This window comes from Camellia sinensis, chromosome 2, assembly GCF_055761805.1.
Source record: "Camellia sinensis isolate YWXY chromosome 2, ASM5576180v1, whole genome shotgun sequence".
NCBI classification, from domain to species: domain Eukaryota; kingdom Viridiplantae; phylum Streptophyta; class Magnoliopsida; order Ericales; family Theaceae; genus Camellia; species Camellia sinensis.
In genome coordinates this window covers 42,420,627-42,440,516 of record NC_138962.1, presented here as the reverse complement: position 1 = coordinate 42,440,516, position 19,890 = coordinate 42,420,627, and the positions used below count along the sequence as shown (strand labels likewise).

The window sequence follows — 19,890 nt, the reverse complement described above, 5'->3', positions numbered from 1 at the left end:
TTCTTCAATTTTGGAGCTCTAATAGAGTGAAACATTATTCGGGCTCCAGTAACTCATAAATTTTTGACTGCTGATCCATTATATTTACGTTGAGTGTTTAAGAAATCGTTAAAGATATATATATATATATATTTATAATGAATGAAAAATATCATTCGACATTGTTACATAATACTTTGTGACGATACAAAAATTTCTTTATGTAAAGGGTCATTTGAAAACAAATTTTTTAATTATTTTTTAATTTTTTGGACTAAAATATAAGATAAAATTTTTTTGACATGTTTGGAATAAATTTAAAATTTTCTATGAAAAAGATATGTAAAAAATAGAGTGAATAAAAACAAATATTAAATTTTTTTTAATATTTTTTTATTTTTTGACTCTTTAAATAATTTGTTAATTTTTAAGCTAAAATATCAACTCCTCAAACTACCCCAAGGCCTATTTGTTTGGAGAGATGACCGAGTAATTTGATTAGTAGTGAGGTGGATCCATAAAAATTATGTTTATATTGAACATTTGTCATGATATTAACGTTTAGTGAAAATAAAATAAATGATTAGATAAGTTATAAGTGAAAATAAAAGAAAAAATTATGATTTTTTTATTCCCTTTTGCTTATACATATAAGAGAGAGAGAAAAAAATTATATTAATTTATGTCCTATCTTATTTGGTTAAACTATACAAAAGAAATGAAATAATATAATGTTATATTACCAATTTTTATTTTTATTTTTTTGAAAGGAATGTTATATTACCAAATTAACTTTGTCAAGTGTTAGTTTTTTTATTTATTTTATAATTAAAAAGGTAATTTTGATATTATAGCAAAACAATATTTGGTTAGATTCATTTATCTCCCAATCTCTTATTAGAAAAACAACAATGATTGAGATCCCCACAAAAAGCCCACCCCTACATCGTCCTATGGCACCGTTTGGTAGAGCTGTGGGAAAGTGATTATAGATTATAGCTTAACAGATTATAACTTACAGCTATGAGCATAAGCTGGTAACCTGTTTGGTGTAACTGTGAAATTATAGATTTAAGTAGCAGAATAGTGTTTGGTAAATAAGCTGTAAAATAACTTTTGCTGTGTAATTGACCTTTTTGCCCTTATATGATATAAAAATGATAATTTTTTCATTTTTTTTCAATTTTAATTTAAAAAAATTATTTAATTAATAAAAGTTAATATAATTAGTATTAATTAGTATCAACTAGTATAAAAATTGATACACTTGATAAAAATGTAATGAAAGTATTATTGTAATAATTTTTTGTCATTATAAATTAATTAGTATCAATTAATTGCTTAATCAGTATCAATTAATACTAAAATTATTAATTAGTATCAATTAATGGCTTAATTAGTCTAAATTAATACTAAAATTATTAATTAGTATCAATTAATATTAATAATTAATTTTTATTAATATCAATTAATATTAATAATCAACAATTGTTATTAATTTGTGTCAATTAATAATTAATTCATTACAAAAATATACAACAATCAACAATTGTTATTAATTTTTTTCATTCTGTTTTTATTAAAAAAATTTATTACGATTAATAATATAACAATTGCTATTTTTTTAATTTATTATTCTTTTTCATTACAATTAAATTGTGTAATTTATTTAATGGCTATAAATTGCACAATTTATTTCAATATTAATAAATTATTTTTATTATTATTTTGTTTAATTTATTTTTTTTATTTCAATTTATTTTGTTTAATTATTTTGTTCAATATTATTTCAATTAATGACTTTTTGTAATCAATTAATAATAAAATTATTAATTAGTATTAACTAATATAAAAATACTGAAATTTAATTAATAATAAAATTATTAATTAGTATTAATTAATATAAAAATACTAAAATTAATACTAAAAATACTAAAATTATTAATTTTTGAAATCAATGTTAATAATTAATACTAAAATTATTAATAATAATGGCTTAATTATTATTATTATTATTCTTTTATTAAAAAATACTAAAATCTGATCGGAGAGTTCTCATCGGCGCGAGAGAGAGAGAGATCCGATTGGCGACGTTGCACGCGATCTGCCGCGATCTCTGGTTCATGTTCGCCGGAAATCGCGATCTGGAGATCGCGATCCACCTTCCGAACCCGACGGCAAAAAACCCTAGGTTTGGTGCCATGAATGTGCAGAAAGAGAGAGAGAGAGAGAGCGAGCGAGGGAGAGAGAGAGAGAGTTCGCCGGAAATCGCGATCCACCCTCCGAACCCGACGACGACAAACCCTTGGTTCGGTGCCATGGCTGTAGCAGAGAGAGAGAGAGAGAGAGAGAGCGCGTAAGGGAGAGAGATCTCTGGGTTCGCCGGAAATCGCTCGAAATGGCCAGAAATCGCCACACAGAGAGAGGAGAGACAAAAATGAGATTTTTTTATTTATATAACATAATTGTTGAAGTTTTGGAGGGGCATTTAAGTCATTTCATGCCCCTCCAAACAGCTGCGCGCTTAAGCGGAAATCAGAAGCACCTCCGGAGCAACTTGAGCAAATTGGCTTAAAATGACTTTTTTTAAGTTGTGATTTGCGACTTTAAGTTCCACCAAACAGATCAGAATGACTTAAAATAAGCCATAAGTTGAAATAAGCTGAAGTTAATTTCTACCAAACAGGCACTATGTGAGAGAGAAGAAAAAACAAAAACACATATGTACCAATCACATACATTTAGAGATCATGGGGTCCCCAAATTGGGGTTCCAAGCTTTTTCCTTAGAAAAATGTATTTATATCCATTTCTTTCCATTTATCTTATTTTCTTTCCTATTTAGTAATTCAAACAAGTGATTAAAATCCTTTTTTTTTTATCCTCATTTTTCTCCATCTATCTCCTATTTGATAATCCAAACAAATTATTGAAATCTATTTATCTCCATTCTTTTATTTTCTTTCCAAATCACAGGTCCTTTTGTTTTGGATTATAGGAAATAGGATTGAATTAGAATAGATGTAGGGACTATTTAGAGCATCTCCAACGGTAATAGGCATTTTACATATCTAAACATTACTATAAAGTATACATTTTATTTTGCCTATCAACTGTTTCATGTTTCTGCTCCAACCATGCTCTTTATTTTAGCTATTCGTCCAAATACTATTAATTTTATAAAATGTCACATCAGCAACTAAGATGGAGGGAAATAATCCTAATGATTAAATACATTTTGCCTAGCCTTAAAGGCTAGCTACATGTAGCTAGTGAATTTGAGTTGAGCTAAAATGCCTAATCACATGCCTAGTGCATTGGAGTTGAAAAAAGTGAGTCATACTAGGCATTTTACCTAACAAGCATTATATGCCTAGTGCGTTGGAGATGCTCTAATATTGTGTTTGTTAGCAAAATGATGAATGAGATTCACAATGCTTGGGGACTATGATAAATCTCCATTGATGGGATTAGTAGTCTCCCATAGGAGATGATATTAGAAAAACAATCCATTAGGATTAGCGGGGGATTTACTAATTTGCCCTCTATTATCCTACCTAATTTTCTTACTCTACTTGATTAATATATGGTCTTTTCTCTATCAAATTTTTTTTTTTAATTATTCCACCATTCTTTATATCAAAATAATTTAATATAAAAAGATAATAGTATAACAGTTATACCAAAAAAATTATATTAAAAAAGTAAATAGTACCAAAAAAATATATACTTATGAAATATAATTTTTAATATTAAAATACAATTTTAATATTTATAAAATATATTTTTAATATTAAAATATGTAATGAACTAATTAGTTAGTATAAGCCCAAATTTGATAATAATGCAACAAGCATATTTATGGAACTTCACATAGTTAATCCCACTTTTATCTATCAAAACAAATAGAAACTATTGCTAGTAAATTGGTTATTAAGCAAATACAATTTTTCTTAATCCTCTCACTAGTAATGTTCTCACTAATAATTTCTTTACTAACAGTCCCACCAAACATACTTATAAAAACAAACGAGCTCTCAAACCAAACGAATGGTCAATATCTCATGGGACTATGAACCCTCTAAGAAGGGGACTAGCAACCCAATAGAGTCTTGTTTGTTTGAAGATTATTAGTAAGATGTGATTAAGTGATGGGATTACGAGTGCGGTGGACTAGCAACCCAATAGAGTCTTGTTTGTTTGAAGATTATTAGTAAGAAGTGATTAAGTGATGGGATTACGAGTGCGGTGGTATTATATTAGAAACGTAAAATAAAATATGTTTATTTGCGCACTAATTAATTTATTAGGATTAATTGAATGAAATTACATAAAACTTTTTAATATAAAATATGGCTTTGTTATTTTTATAAAATAGCATTCCCTTCAATTCTGTTGGTTCCAAGATCTCCTCAAGTACATATTTGAATTGGTGAGAAATCCAACCATTACCACAAAATCTCATAATCAAGTTCAGCATAAATTTATTTATTTATTATTTATAAAAATAGATATGTAGATAAATTATTCCACATACTCTCTGGGAGTATTGTCTCTTAGCATCCATAGTGTATCTATGGAGAACCCTACAGCACCTACATCGAAGCCAAAGCTAAGACCTTCGGCGTACTCTAACCACTAAGAAATATATTTACCTCCAATAAAAAACTATAGAAACTCAAACCTACATTTTGAGCGAAAAATTTAAAGATTTTACCACTAAACCAACCTTCAGTGGTCAGTACAAATTTACTTACTACAAAGACGTGACTCATAATATTTTGAGAAAAATCAAAACTTGAAAACTAGAACGTTGCTACAAGCAAGCACGGGTAAAACAATCCAAAACAAATATCATTTAGTGTGTTTGATTTCAATTTTTTGAATTCAATTTTTTAGAGTTTGGGCAGGGGGCAGCCCTTGTCTTGTTATCAGTGTGGACAGCCTGGGCACTTGAAGAGGTTTTGCCCGCAGTTGAGTGCCACTTCGAGAGCGTCTGGTTCTAGGCAGACGCAGGGTTTTCAGCCAGCTCGGTCTGTGCAGGCCTCGAGGGCCAATCCGGGAGCTTCGTCATCCCAGTCTGTGCAGCAGTCTTTTGCTCCGAGAGGTGAGCAGGTAGACCAGGGGCCTACGGGGCGCGTGTATGCTGTTACCGCGCAGGATTTAGTACCGGCTCCATCAGTAGTGAGAGGTACTTTTCTGTTTTACAACTCGGTTGCTAGTGTGTTGATAGACACGGGTGCATCTCATTCTTTTGTATCTGCTGCATTTGCATCGGTTTTGGAATTGGAGTTAGCATAGTTAGCATCTCCTGTTTGTGTGGTATCGCCTTTGGGTGGTGAGTTGATCCTGAAACAGGGTGTTAGATGATGTGATATAGAGGTCGCCGACTATAGGCTTCCTTTTCCGTTTGTTGTCATGCCCATGAAGGGTTTTGATGTTATTTTGGGTATGGACTGGTTATCGTCATACCGGGCTGTTATTGATTGCTACCGCCAGAGGGTCACGTTATGTACCTTGAGCGGGGAGTGGTTCCATTTCTTGGGAGACCGGGTAGGTAGTGTTTTGCCACTGGGGTATGATTCGCGAGGGCGAAGTGAGCTTAGTAGTCTACTTGCCAGCTTTGAGAGTGGTGAGAGTGGTGAGACCCTGCTTGTGTTACCGAGGGTGGTTTGTGAGTATTCGGATGTCTTTCCCGAAGATCTTGTTAGTTTGCCACCTCACCGAGAGATAGAGTTCTCTATTGATTTAGTGCCCGGCACGGCGCCGATTTCTATGGCACCTTACCGTTTTGCTCCAGCAGAGTTGGTTGAGTTGAAAGTTCAGCTCCAGGAATTGCTAGATAAGGGTTTTGTTCGCCCTAGTGTTTCGCCGTGGGGAGCACCGGCCCTCTTTGTTAAAAAGAAAGATGGTGCCTTGAGATTGTGTATTGACTACCGGAAGTTGAATCGGGCTACGGTTAAGAATAAGTATCCTATGCCCCGTATAGACGATTTGTTTGACCAGTTGAAGGGTTCCCGTTGTTTCTCTAAGATAGACTTGAGATCGGGTTACCACCAGTTGAGGGTCAGGGAAGAGGATATTCCGAAGACGGCATTCCGTACGCGGTATGGCCATTATGAGTTTCTGGTGATGCCATTTGGGCTTACCAATGCACCGGCAGTCTTTATGGACTTGATGAAGCGGATTTTCCGGGAGTTCTTAGACCGATTTGTGGTCGTCTTCATGGACGACATTCTTATCTATTCGCCTTCTGAGGAGGAGCACGAGGAACACTTGAGAGTGGTGCTTGAGTTGCTTAGAGCCCATAGGCTGTATGCCAAGTTTGGGAAGTGTGAGTTCTGGCTGAGGGAAGTCAAATTCTTAGGCCACGTGGTATCTGGGGAAGGGGTGTCTGTTGATACATCCAAGGTTGAGGCAGTGCAAGATTGGGCACAGCCTAAGAGTATGTTTGAGATCTGCAGTTTTCTGGGATTGGCTGGGTATTATCGTTGGTTTGTGAAAGATTTCTCCAGGTTAGCGTCACCGTTGACTAGACTGACTCGGAAGGGAGTCAAGTTTGTGTGGAGTGAGACTTGTGAAAAGTCATTCCAAGATTTAAAAGTTAGATTGACCACCGCTCCGGTGTTGATTATTCCGGAGAGAGGGTTGGGTTATGCGGTTTATTGTGATGCCTCACGAGAGGGTTTGGGTTGTGTGTTGATGCAAGAAGGGAAAGTGGTAGCTTATGGCTCACGTCAGTTGAAAATACACGAGAAGAATTACCCCACACACGACCTAGAGTTAGCAGCAGTGATCTTTGCCTTGAAAATCTGGAGGCACTACCTTTATGGTGAGAGGTTCGAGGTATTCTCGGATCATAAGAGTTTGAAGTATCTGTTTACACAGAGGGACTTGAATTTGAGACAGAGGAGGTGGATGGAGTTCATCGAGGATTATGATTTTGAGTTGCACTATCATCCGGGAAAGGCCAATGTTGTGGCCGATGCCCTTAGTAGGAAGACCATTGGTGATGTAGCTTGTATAGCCATCCGGGAATGGGAGATGTTGGGAGCACTTGGCAAGTTTGATTTGCTACTGGGCGAATCTGTTGAGGCTGCGGCCTTGTTTTCTGTTGTTGCGCAGCCTACACTTGTGATTAGAGTGTTAGAGGCACAGAGAGGTGACCTTGAGGTAGAATCCCTCCGAGAGAAGATCTCCAGTGGGAAGGTTGAGAAGGGTTTGACGGTGTATCCCGACCTGAGTGTGAGATACCGAGACCGTTTGTTTGTACCGGAGTCTTGCCGAGAGGAGGTACTCCAAGAGTTTCACCATTCGCGCCTTGCGGTGCATCCGGGGGGTACTAAGATGTATCAGGATTTGGGTCGCCAGTTTTGGTGGCGGGCTATGAAGAGAGATGTGGCTGTTTTCGTATCGAAGTGCCTTACTTGCCAGCAAGTAAAGGCCGAGCATCAGAGGCCAGCGGGTTTGTTGCAACCCTTGCCTATTGCCGAGTGGAAGTGGGAGCATGTCACTATGGACTTCGTTGTAGGTCTTCCGAGGACTCAGCGGGGTAGTGATGCTATTTGGGTGGTTGTAGATCGGTTGACTAAGTCTGCGCACTTCATTCCTATGCGCGTGAGAGATTCGGTAGATCATCTTGCCGATTTGTATATTCGGGACGTAGTGAGATTGCACGGGGTCCCAGTGACGATCGTCTCAGATAGAGATCCTCGTTTTACTGCTAGGTTGTGGCAGAGCTTGCAGAGTGCCTTGGGCACTAAGTTGACCTTTAGTACGGCCTATCATCCTCAGACTGACGGGCAGTCCGAGCGTACTATTTAGATCCTCGAGAATATGCTTCGGGGTTGTGTCCTTGACTTCAGTGGGACGTGGGAGAGGCACTTACCCTTGGTAGAGTTTGCCTATAACAACAGTTTTCAGTCTAGCATCGGTATGGCACCGTTTGAGGCCTTGTATGGCCGACCGTGTAGGTCTCCAGTTTGTTGGGCCGAGGTGGGTGATGCACCTTTGTTGGGTCCGGAGTTGGTTAGGGAGACGACGGAGAAAGTTGAACTTATCCGTAGGAGGCTTGTTATAGCCCAGAGTCGACAAAAGAGTTATGCCGACCGTAGGAGGAGACCTTTGGTGTTTGAGGTAGGTGACCATGTCTTTCTGAAGATATCACCTAGGCGAGGTCTGATGAGGTTTGGGAAGAGTGGGAAGTTATCCCCTCGGTTTATTGGTCCTTTTGAGATCCTTGAGAGGATTGGTGAGGTTGCTTATCGGTTAGCCTTACTGCCGCAGTTGTCTGGAGTGCGTGACGTGTTTCATGTGAGTATGCTTCGGAAGTATGAGCCAGATCCATCACATGTGTTGGATTGGACCGATTTAGAGGTAGATGAGGATGCCTCGTATGAGGAGAGACCGGTTCGGGTCTTGGATAGGCGGGATCAGGTCCTGCGTGGCAAGACCATTCTTTTGGTGAAAGTCTTGTGGAAACATCACGGAGTGGAGGAAGCCACTTGGGAACGTGAGTTGGGAGTCCGTGAGAAATATCCGGACTTGTTTGTTGATGTGTGATCTTGTATTTAAATTTTACATTTTGTTGAACTTAAGAGCTTTTATATATGTCTTAAGTTGTGAAACATTGAAAATGTTTTGGTTATTGGAAGTATGTTTTGGAACTTGCCTCATATGGAAGTTGAATGTGACACTATATGTGTTGAATATACTGTTGAAATTGGAAAGATAGTGCATAATGTTGATGCATGTTGAAAGTACATATGTTGTTTACATATTGTGAATGCCTCTTGTTAAAGGAGGGGATGACCGGTAATGGGTCGAATTGTTGAATGTTAAATTGTAACATTGTCTAAAATGAAGGAAAACCTGTTTTGAAAACTTGTGCTTAATTTCGGGGGCGAAATTCTTTAAGGGGGGGAGGTTATAGCGATCCCGGGTTTTTACCCTTGTTGTATAGTGATCCGAACATGTGTCCGTGGATGTTGGTATTTGTTTATTATCTTGTTTGCATCCTCTTTACTGGTATATTGAGTTATAGGATGTGTTGGGCAGGTTTGTTACAGGTTGGTTGTGTTTGGGAGCCTAGTGTTGCTGCCCAGATTTTTGGACCTTCGCTCGAGCGAGGAGTTGGTCGCTCGAGCGAGAGTGAGGTTCGTGTCTGGTGGGTCGAGCCAGGGTGGCTTCGCTCGAGCGAGTGTTGCGTCTGGTTCTGGACCTGAGAGTTGCCTTTCTTGGCTCGAGCGAGCTTCCTCCGCTCGAGCGGTCTAGGTTTTTTTTCGCTCGATCGAGAACTTCTTGGCTCGAGCGAGAGTTTCTGTGTCTGGTCGCTCGAGCGACAAAGGCTTCGCTCGAGCGAGCGTGTTTTATATCAGCGGACAGTAGCGATTTTGAACTTCAGTTTTTCACTTCCTTTTTTGATCAAACCCTAAATCCGAGACTCTCTCTCTCTAAACTTACATTCTCTCTAAGATTTGATCTCCCTAGAGTGTGAATCTAGCCTAGAGCCTTTGTTAAAAAGATAGAGGGCGCTGAGAGCTTTGATTTAATCTGAAAAAGTTTGGATTTGGAGCAAGTTGATCTTCGAGTCTTCATCTCCTTTTTGGCTTAAACTTCGAGGTAGGGATATCCTACTCCTCTCTATGGATTTTGTCTTTAAATTTTGGTATTTTGAGATGTTGGGCTTGGCTTGGTAATTTTGTGAAAGTTTGGGGCTTTTGTGTAATTTTACAAAAGTTGGGGTTTTATTCATAATAAACCTAGATGCATTTTTGGCATGGAGAAATGGAATTGATGTTAAATCATTGATGAAAATGGGACCTAAGGGTTGAAATGGTAATTATGGAAAATGACCTAATTACATTGTTTGATTAATTAGGATAATTAATGGTGAGAAATGAGGAAATGAAATGTTGATTGAATATCCATTTGTGCATTTATTTTCTGTTTAGAAATAACTGCTTTGGGCTATCGGTGGAGGATAGTCGTGATTGTTGTAGACAATGCATGATGATTAGGCAAACTGAAACTAATCAATGAAATGCGTCATGGAACTTGACGGTTGATAGAATACATTAACTGTATGTATTGGGTGATTGTATATAGAACCAATGTGTTTATATACGTTATATGTAGAGGAGGAGATAGGGGATGTACTCCGCGGTTTAGGGGAAGATAGGGGATGTACCTCTAAACTGGATAGTGTTGGGAGAAGATAGGGGATGAACTCCGTAGACACAGCTCATATGCTTGTCTAGAGAAGTGAAGATAGAGCTTATATGCTTATCTTAGTAAAGTGTGGATACAGCTTATATGCTTATCTTAGTAAAGTGTGGATACAGCTTATATGCTTATCTGTGAATGTGGGATATTGTTGTTATACATATCTGTTGAGAATGTGGATATAGCTTTTATGCTTATCTGAATGTGGGATATAGTTTTTATACATATCTGTGGAAATGATGATAGAGCTAGCATGCTTATCTGTTGAAAAAGGGAAAATGAAAGGTAACTTAGACTCATAAGTTGTATGACATAAATGTGTAATTTATGTGAATGTATCTGTGTTAGCCATCTATCAATTGCTAATCTTTTAGTCATTATTCATGGTTGGTTTAGTGTGTTTCTACTGGGCTGTGACTCACTCTATATGGGAATATCATTTTCAGGTACAGGTAGCATGCCACCTCCAAGGACATAGCTGGGAGGCTAGAGGCGGACATACTTTGTCGCTTAACTTTTGATGTATTACATGTAACTTCAAGCCAAGGGCTTAATGTGTAAACGAGTTAGTACTCTTTTGTTGTAACCAAGTGTTAACTTGGAAAGCTGTAAACCCGTAAGGCATTTTGTTTTGATGTTAACATGTAATACTTATGTAATGGAACTTAAATGAATGAATGTGGAACGTTTGGATATTAATGCATGTCTCTTTTAATGGGTTTGATGTTATTATTTTGAGGGCGTTACAACACTCTTATCAATGTGAATGTTAATATGTCAATGTGAATATTCACGTTGTCAACGGGCCGGGCTTCGGGCTGCTCACGGGTCACGGGCCAATTTTACGCTCTTATCAATGTTAATGTTAATATGTCAATGTCAATATTCACATTGTCAACGAGCCGAGCCGGGCCCGCCCTGGGCAGCGGGCGAGTTTCGGGCCGCCTACGGGCCACGGGCCAATTTTACACTCCTATCAATGTGAATGTTAATATGTCAATGTGAATATTCACATTGTCAACGGGCTGGACCAGGCTCGCCCCGCGCCGCCCACAAGCTTCGTGCCGCCCATGGGACGCGAGTCAATTTTACACTCTTATCAATGTGAATGTTAACATGTCAATGTGAATATTCACATTGTCAACAGGCCGGGCCGGGCCCATCCCGGGCCGCCTACGGGCCGTGGGCTAGTTTCGAGCAGCCACGGGGCGCGGGCTAATTTTATACTCTTATCAATGTGAATGTTAACATGTCAATGTGAATATTCACATTATCAACGGGTCGGGCCGGGCCTGCCCAGGGCAGCCCACGAGTCGCGGGCGGGTTTCGGGCCGGCCACAGGCCGCGGGCTAATTTTACGCTCCTATCAATGTGAATGTTAACATATTAATGTGAATATTCACATTGTCAACGGGCCGGGCCGGGCCCGCCCCGACCCGGGCCCGGGCTTCGGGCTGCCTACGGGTCATGGGCCAATTTTACACTCTTGTCAATGTTATTGTTAATGTTAATATGTCAATGTGAATATTCACATTGTGAACGGGCTGGTTTCGGGCCGCCCACGGGCCGTAGGCCAATTTTACACTCCTATCAATGTGAATGTTAACTTGTCAATGTGAATATTCATATTATCAACAGGCCGAGCCGGGCTTATTTTTTTGGCATGTGGGCCGGCCCGGCCCGACTCGAATTTTTCCGGACACCCACGAGGATCGACATGGGCCGGGCCCCTACACATTGACGATATGAACATTTACGTTGACGGTGTGAACATTCACATTAAGAGTATTTTGGTAATTATGTCACCCATAGGACTTATTGAAATATAAGAAAATAATGTGAACTAAATGGAACATAAGTAGATGAAAAGGGTATTTTGGTCTTCTTATCTCAAATTGGACCTAATGGAATAGTAAAAAAAAAATATAGGTTGGATGGAATAAAACTCTTAGAAAATGGATTTATCAAAAAAGCTCCCCAATTCTTATTTTAATTAAACCTCATGGAATGTATTTGTAATTTATCTTTTATTTATTTATTATTATTATTATTATTATTTGAACACTTTTTTTTTTATCATAATATTATTTGAACACTTGAATTGCTTGGAAACCAACTGAACTACCCTTTTGCTTTAGCCTGGATTAACGTAGAAAACGAAAGTGAATAATAAGCAATGATTCATTTCTTCAATTTTGGAGCTCTAATAGAGTGAAACATTATTCGGGCTCCCGTAACTGGTAACTGATAACTGATAAATTTTTGGGTGCTGATCCATTATATTTACGTTGAGTGTTTAAGAAATCGTTGAAGAGATATATATATATATATATATATATATTTATAATTAATGAAAAATATCATTCGACATTGTTACATGATACTTTGTGACGATACAAAACTTTCTTTATGTAAAGGGTCATTTGAAAACAAATTTTTTAATTATTTTTTAATTTTTTGGACTAAAATATAAGATAAATTTTTTTTGACATGTTTGGGATAAATTTTAAATTTTCTATGAAAAAGATATGTAAAAAATAGAGTGAATAAAAACAAGTATTAAATTTTTTTAAATATTTTTTTATTTTTTGACTCTTTAAATAATTTGTTAATTTTTAAGCTAAAATATCAACTCCTCAAACTACCCCAAGGCCTTTTTGTTTGGAGAGATGACCGAGTAATTTGATTAGTAGTGAGGTGGATCCATAAAAATTATGTTTATATTGAACATTTGTCATGATATTAACGTTTAGTGAAAATAAAATAAATGATTAGATAAGTTATAAGTGAAAATAAAAGAAAAAATTATGATTTTTTTATTCCCTTTTGCTTATACATATAAGAGAGAGAAAAAAATTATATTAATTTATGTCCTATCTTGTTTGGTTAAACTATACAAAAGAAATGAAATAATATAATGTTATATTACCAATTTTTATTTTTATTTTTTGAAAGGAATGTTATATTACCAAATTAACTTTGACAAGTGTTAGTTTTTTTATTTATTTTATAATTAAAAAGGTAATTTTGATATTATAGCAAAACAATATTTGGTTAGATTCATTTATCTCCCAATCTCTTATTAGAAAAACAACAATGATTGAGATCCCCACAAAAAGCCCACCCCTACATCGTCCTATGGCACCGTTTGGTAGAGCTGTGGGAAAGTGATTATAGATTATAGCTTAACAGATTATAACTTACAGCTATGAGCATAAGCTGGTAACCTGTTTGGTGTAACTGTGAAATTATAGATTTAAGTAGCAGAATAATGTTTGGTAAATAAGCTGTAAAATAACTTTTGCTGTGTAATTGACCTTTTTGCCCTTATATGATATAAAAATGATAATTTTTTCATTTTTTTTCAATTTTAATTTAAAAAAATTATTTAATTAATAAAAGTTAATATAATTAGTATTAATTAGTATCAACTAGTATAAAAATTGATACACTTGATAAAAATGTAATGAAAGTATTATTGTAATAATTTTTTGTCATTATAAATTAATTAGTATCAATTAATTGCTTAATCAGTATCAATTAATACTAAAATTATTAATTAGTATCAATTAATGGCTTAATTAGTCTAAATTAATACTAAAATTATTAATTAGTATCAATTAATATTAATAATTAATTTTTATTAATATCAATTAATATTAATAATCAACAATTGTTATTAATTTGTGTCAATTAATAATTAATTCATTACAAAAATATACAACAATCAACAATTGTTATTAATTTTTTTCATTCTGTTTTTATTAAAAAAATTTATTACGATTAATAATATAACAATTGCTATTTTTTTAATTTATTATTCTTTTTCATTACAATTAAATTGTGTAATTTATTTAATGGCTATAAATTGCACAATTTATTTCAATATTAATAAATTATTTTTATTATTATTTTGTTTAATTTATTTTTTTTATTTCAATTTATTTTGTTTAATTATTTTGTTCAATATTATTTCAATTAATGACTTTTTGTAATCAATTAATAATAAAATTATTAATTAGTATTAACTAATATAAAAATACTGAAATTTAATTAATAATAAAATTATTAATTAGTATTAATTAATATAAAAATACTAAAATTAATACTAAAAATACTAAAATTATTAATTTTTGAAATCAATGTTAATAATTAATACTAAAATTATTAATAATAATGGCTTAATTATTATTATTATTATTCTTTTATTAAAAAATACTGAAATCTGATCGGAGAGTTCTCATCGACGCGAGAGAGAGAGAGAGATCCGATCGGCGACGTTGCACGCGATCTGCCGCGATCTCTGGTTCATGTTTGCCGGAAATCGCGATCTGCCGCGATCTGGAGATCGCGATCCACCTTCCGAACCCGACGACAAAAAACCCTAAGTTTGGTGCCATGGATGTGCAGAGAGAGAGAGAGAGAGAGAGAGAGAGCGAGGGAGAGAGAGAGAGAGAGAGTTCGCCGGAAATCGCGATCCACCCTCCGAACCCGACGACGACAAACCCTTGGTTCGGTGCCATGGCTGTAGCAGAGAGAAAGAGAGAGAGCGCGCAAGGGAGAGAGATCTCTGGGTTCGCCGGAAATCGCTCGAAATGGCCGGAAATCGCCAGACAGAGGGAGAGGAGACAAAAATGAGATTTTTTTATTTATATAACCGTAATTGTTGAAGTTTTGGAGGGGCATTTAAGCCATTTCATGCCCCTCCAAACAGCTGCGCGCTTAAGCGGAAATCAGAAGCACCTCCAAAGCAATTTGAGCAAATTGGCTTAAAATGACTTTTTTTAAGTTATAATTTGCGGCTTTAAGTTCCACCAAACAGATCAGAATGATTTAAAATAAGCCATAAGTTGAAATAAGCTGAAGTTAATTTCTACCAAACAGGCACTATGTGAGAGAGAAGAAAAAACAAAAACACATATGTACCAATCACATACATTTAGAGATCATGGGGTCCCCAAATTGGGGTCCCAAGCTTTTTCCTTAGAAAAATGTGTTTATATCCATTTCTTTCCATTTATCTTATTTTCTTTCCTATTTAGTAATTCAAACAAGGGATTAAAATCCTTTTTTTTTATCCTCATTTTTCTCCATCTATCTCCTATTTGATAATCCAAACAAATTATTGAAATCTATTTATCTCCATTCTTTTATTTTCTTTCCAAATCACAGGTCCTTTTGTTTTGGATGATAGGAAATAGGATTGAATTAGAATAGATGTAGGGACTATTAATATTGTGTTTGTTAGCAAAATGATGAATGAGATTCACAATGCTTGGGGACTATGATAAGTCTCCATTGATGGGATTGGTAGTCTCCCATAAGAGATGATATTAGAAAAACAATCCATTAGGATTAGCGGGGGATTTACTAATTTGCCCTCTATTATCCTACCTAATTTTCTTACTCTACTTGATTAATATATGGTCTTTTCTCTATCAATTTTTTTTTTTTAATTATTCCACCATTCTTTATATCAAAATAATTTAATATAAAAAGATAATAGTATAACAGTTATACCAAAAAAATTATATTAAAAAAGTAAATAGTACCAAAAAAATATATACTTATGAAATATAATTTTTAATATTAAAATATAATTTTAATATTTATAAAATATATTTTTAATATTAAAATATGTAATGAACTAATTAGTTAGTATAAGCCCAAATTTGATAATAATGCAACAAGCATATTTATGGAACTTCACATAGTTAATCCCACTTTTATCTATCAAAACAAATAGAAACTATTGCTAGTAAATTGGTTATTAAGCAAATACAATTTTTCTTAATCCTCTCACTAGTAATGTCCTCACTAATAATTTCTTTACTAACAATCCCACCAAACATACTTATAAAAACAAACGAGCTCTCAAACCAAACGAAGGGTCAATATCTCATGGGACTATGAACCCTCTAAGAAGGGGACTAGCAACCTAATAGAGTCTTGTTTGTTTGAAGATTATTAGTAAGATGTGATTAAGTGATGGGATTATGAGTGCGGTGGTATTATATTAGAAACGTAAAATAAAATATGTTTATTTGCGCACTAATTAATTTATTAGGATTAATTGAATGAAATTACATAAAACTTTTTAATATAAAATATGGCTTTGTTATTTTTATAAAATGGCATTCCCTTCAATTCTGTTGGTTCCAAGATCTCCTCAAGTAAATATTTGAATTGGTGAGAAATCCAACCATTACCACAAAATCTCATAATCAAGTTCAGCATAAATTTATTTATTTATTTATTATTTATAAAAATAGATATGTAGATAAATTATTCCACATACTCTTTAGGGAGTATTGTCTCTTAGCATCCATAGTGTATCTATAGAGAATCCTACAGCACCTACATCGAAGCCAAAGCTAAGACCTTTGGCGTACTCTAACCACTAAGAAATATATTTACCTCCAATAAAAAACTATAGAAACTCAAACCTACGTTTTGAGCGAAAAATTTAAAGATTTTACCACTAAACCAACCTTCAATGGTCAGTACAAATTTACTTACTACAAAGACGTGACTCATAATATTTTGAGAAAAATCAAAACTTGAAAACTAGAACGTTGCTACAAGCAAGCACGGGTAAAACAATCCAAAACAAATATTATTTAGTGTGTTTGTTTTCAATTTTTTGAATTCAATTTTTTAGAATTTATTTTTTGTTTTTAGTAAATATTTTTAAAAAATTTAGATGCACTTTACTTATATGTATCTAAATAGTAAAATATTTGTGAAAAATATTTAAAAATTAATAAATATACAAAAATAAGAAAAATGTACTGAATTTTCTTATATTTTCATATATTTTGGTATTTAGTGATTTTTTTTTTAAAATAAATTGACAGATATTATATTTTTTTTAAGTGTATATATATTAGGTGTGTCTAAATTTTTATAAAAAAAAATACTGAAAATATTAAAAAAAATATCGAAAACAAAAAAAATGAAAAAGTAATTTTTTTAAAAAAAATAAATTCTGAAAATAGAACCAAACAGAGTGATTAATACTTTATCTTAGTAAGCGAGGAGCAAAACCTACGTTTAATTGATGAAAAAGCACATGCTTTCTCTTTTCAAGTCAAGGAAGTCAGAATATTCGGCAATAATTATTTATTTTTAATTTTTTTAATTTCTATTTTATTCATGGAAAAAAATGATATAACACTTTACCTTTCATTCCAAAGAGAGAACTCAAGATGCTTTGCAAGAACAATCTAATAAATAATAATAAGAAAAATAAGCAAGAGAAAAACAGAAAACGCTCACAGGAAATCCCTCATAACTGACCTCACCATAAAAATCAAAAAGTTCTTGCTAACTTAGATTCAAAATTGCAAAATAGAGAGTTTTTAAAGTTTCATTTTGGAAGGAAAAAGCTCAACAAATTAGAAAGTCTCATCAAGTGCAATACTGCTAAATTTTTCTTAATTTTTAAATAATTGGGTATGCAGTCTAATCGACCAACTTATTCAACGGACCAATCCTACCATCTACCATGAAAGAGCTAATTTTAACGGAGTTATGTATAGACTGAACTTGAAAAATTATTTACACTAAAAAAGTTTTAAAACAAAGACCATAGAAGGGCACAGATCGAACAAGAAAAAGAAAATTGAAATCATGCAGAAAAGATAATTTGTTACCTTGTTGCAGAAAGAAAAAATCTGTAACTCCCTCTGAGTGGTTCGAAATGTCAGATGGAGAAGAAACAAAACCCAAAAGAACTAAAAGAAAGTATCCTGTGTTTAACTACACCTACACACGTTCACAGTAATTTAACTATCATAACATCTTCAAATTTTAAAAATCAAGTTTATGGATTTACTTTTAAATTTAAATAATAATATATTGCACATGTAGTGTCTGTACCCTTTAATATGAACCTCTCTGTGACGAAGTCGAGGGAAAATACGTATTTTGGTGATTTGTATTCAAAGAACAATTAATTAAAAAAAATTAGCAAACAATAAAAAAATAAATTATAAGGATTGAAGTGTACAGGAGTGGTTAACGAAAAGGGCAAAAAAATTTAAAATCATGTCTGACACGATCACTATGGTACAAGTACAAAAATAAATAAATATATAAAAAAAACTGTCGTCAAATTGGCCAATTTTTTAAAGTAAAATTTTAATTAATTAATTTATTTTTTTGACTTTTTTGAGTCACATAGTTTGCTTGGTTAGGTTTTTCAAAAGATATTTTTTAGAAAATTATACTTTCTTATTTTTCGTTTTTTTTTGTTTTTTCTTATTTTTTTAAATATTTTAATCAATTTTTTTTTTTTACTTTTTAGACATAGCTAACATAAATATACTTAAAAAATAAAAAAAATATGAATTTTTTAAAAAAGAATTCACTAAATACAAAAAAAAATATGAGAATTCAGTACATTTTTTATATTTTTATTTATTTTTTAATTTTTTAAAATATTTTTTCATAATTTTTTTTACTTTTTAGATATATCTAAGTAAAGTACATCTAAAAAAGTAAAAAAAAAATATTTAAAATTTTAAAAATATTCACGAAAAATAAAAAATTAAAAAAAATACGAAAACTAAAAAACTCAGTTTTCAAAAATTTAATCCAAAAACTCAAACCAAAATACTGATTATTTTTTTATTTTTTTAAAAAATATATTAAAAAAAAGTTAAAAAATCATCTTTTAACCTAATTTTCCAAAATAGGCTAAAGCCTAAAAATATTTTAAAAAATCTTTAACTTCTTTGAGGGGTTAGAAATATTGGTTGAAGAAGAGATAGATACCCAACCCATAAAGGAAGAAGCAAAGAAAATAAGGGAGAAAGTGATATGGAAAGTGTGCTAGGATTTTGTTTTGGGAATAGGAAAAAAAGTTAGGGTGTGTTTGATTGGGCGGACTGGATAAGGGGATTAGAATCCATCGGACTTGAGTCCTGGGACTGTGAATCCTCCGGACTATTTGGTCGATTGGATATGTATCCTGTGTTTGTTTTTTCATAGGATTAGATGTCTGGAAATGACTATTTTTAATGAATCCAACGTTTGGTTGGACGGACTGGATAGGATAAATGAACAAGAGACTATTTTGCCCTTTTTCAATTGTTTACTAAGTAATAGCAATATTAAACATATCTTTAATATTTTAATTATTTTTAATGAAATAAATTTGTTTTTTTAAAATAAATAAATAAATAAATAAAATATCAATAAAATTTGTTTTAAATTATTACTGTATAACAAATCATTATTTTTTTTTACATACAAAACTTTACTGTGTTTGTTTATTTACACAATTAAATAATTTACTGTGTTTGTTTATTTACACAATTAAATAAATTTATTTTTTTACACAATTAAGTAAATAAATAACCACTAAATTTGATTTAATAAAATACTGTATAACCTGTATAAAAAATTTATATTATTTTTTTAATTATAATTTTAAATAAAACACCTATTACAATTTAAATAATGAAATTAAATAAATTATAAACAAAATTTTAAAATAAAACATCAATAAAATATCCATAAAAAATTATTTCAAAAAATTAAATAAATAAAACATCAATAAAAAGTTAAATAAAATTATTTTATTTTTAAATTGAGACATTTAAATTTTATTGAATTTTATTAAATATAATACATAATTAAATAGTAGAGGGTCAAAATGGTCATTTTCGCATTTAATCCCAAC

At 33.1% G+C, this 19,890-nt stretch overlaps 1 protein-coding gene across 1 annotated transcript in view; it reads right to left on the bottom strand.

Moving 5' to 3' along the window:
* The window catches only part of LOC114284605 (disease resistance protein UNI), a 29,879-nt gene extending 11,937 nt beyond the window's left edge, over positions 1-17,942 (bottom strand). The window contains exon 1 of the mRNA XM_082914222.1: positions 17,858-17,942. The gene's annotated coding sequence lies outside the window, so the exon portion shown is untranslated. The remainder of the gene's footprint in view (positions 1-17,857) is intronic.
* Positions 17,943-19,890: the final 1,948 nt, after the last annotated feature.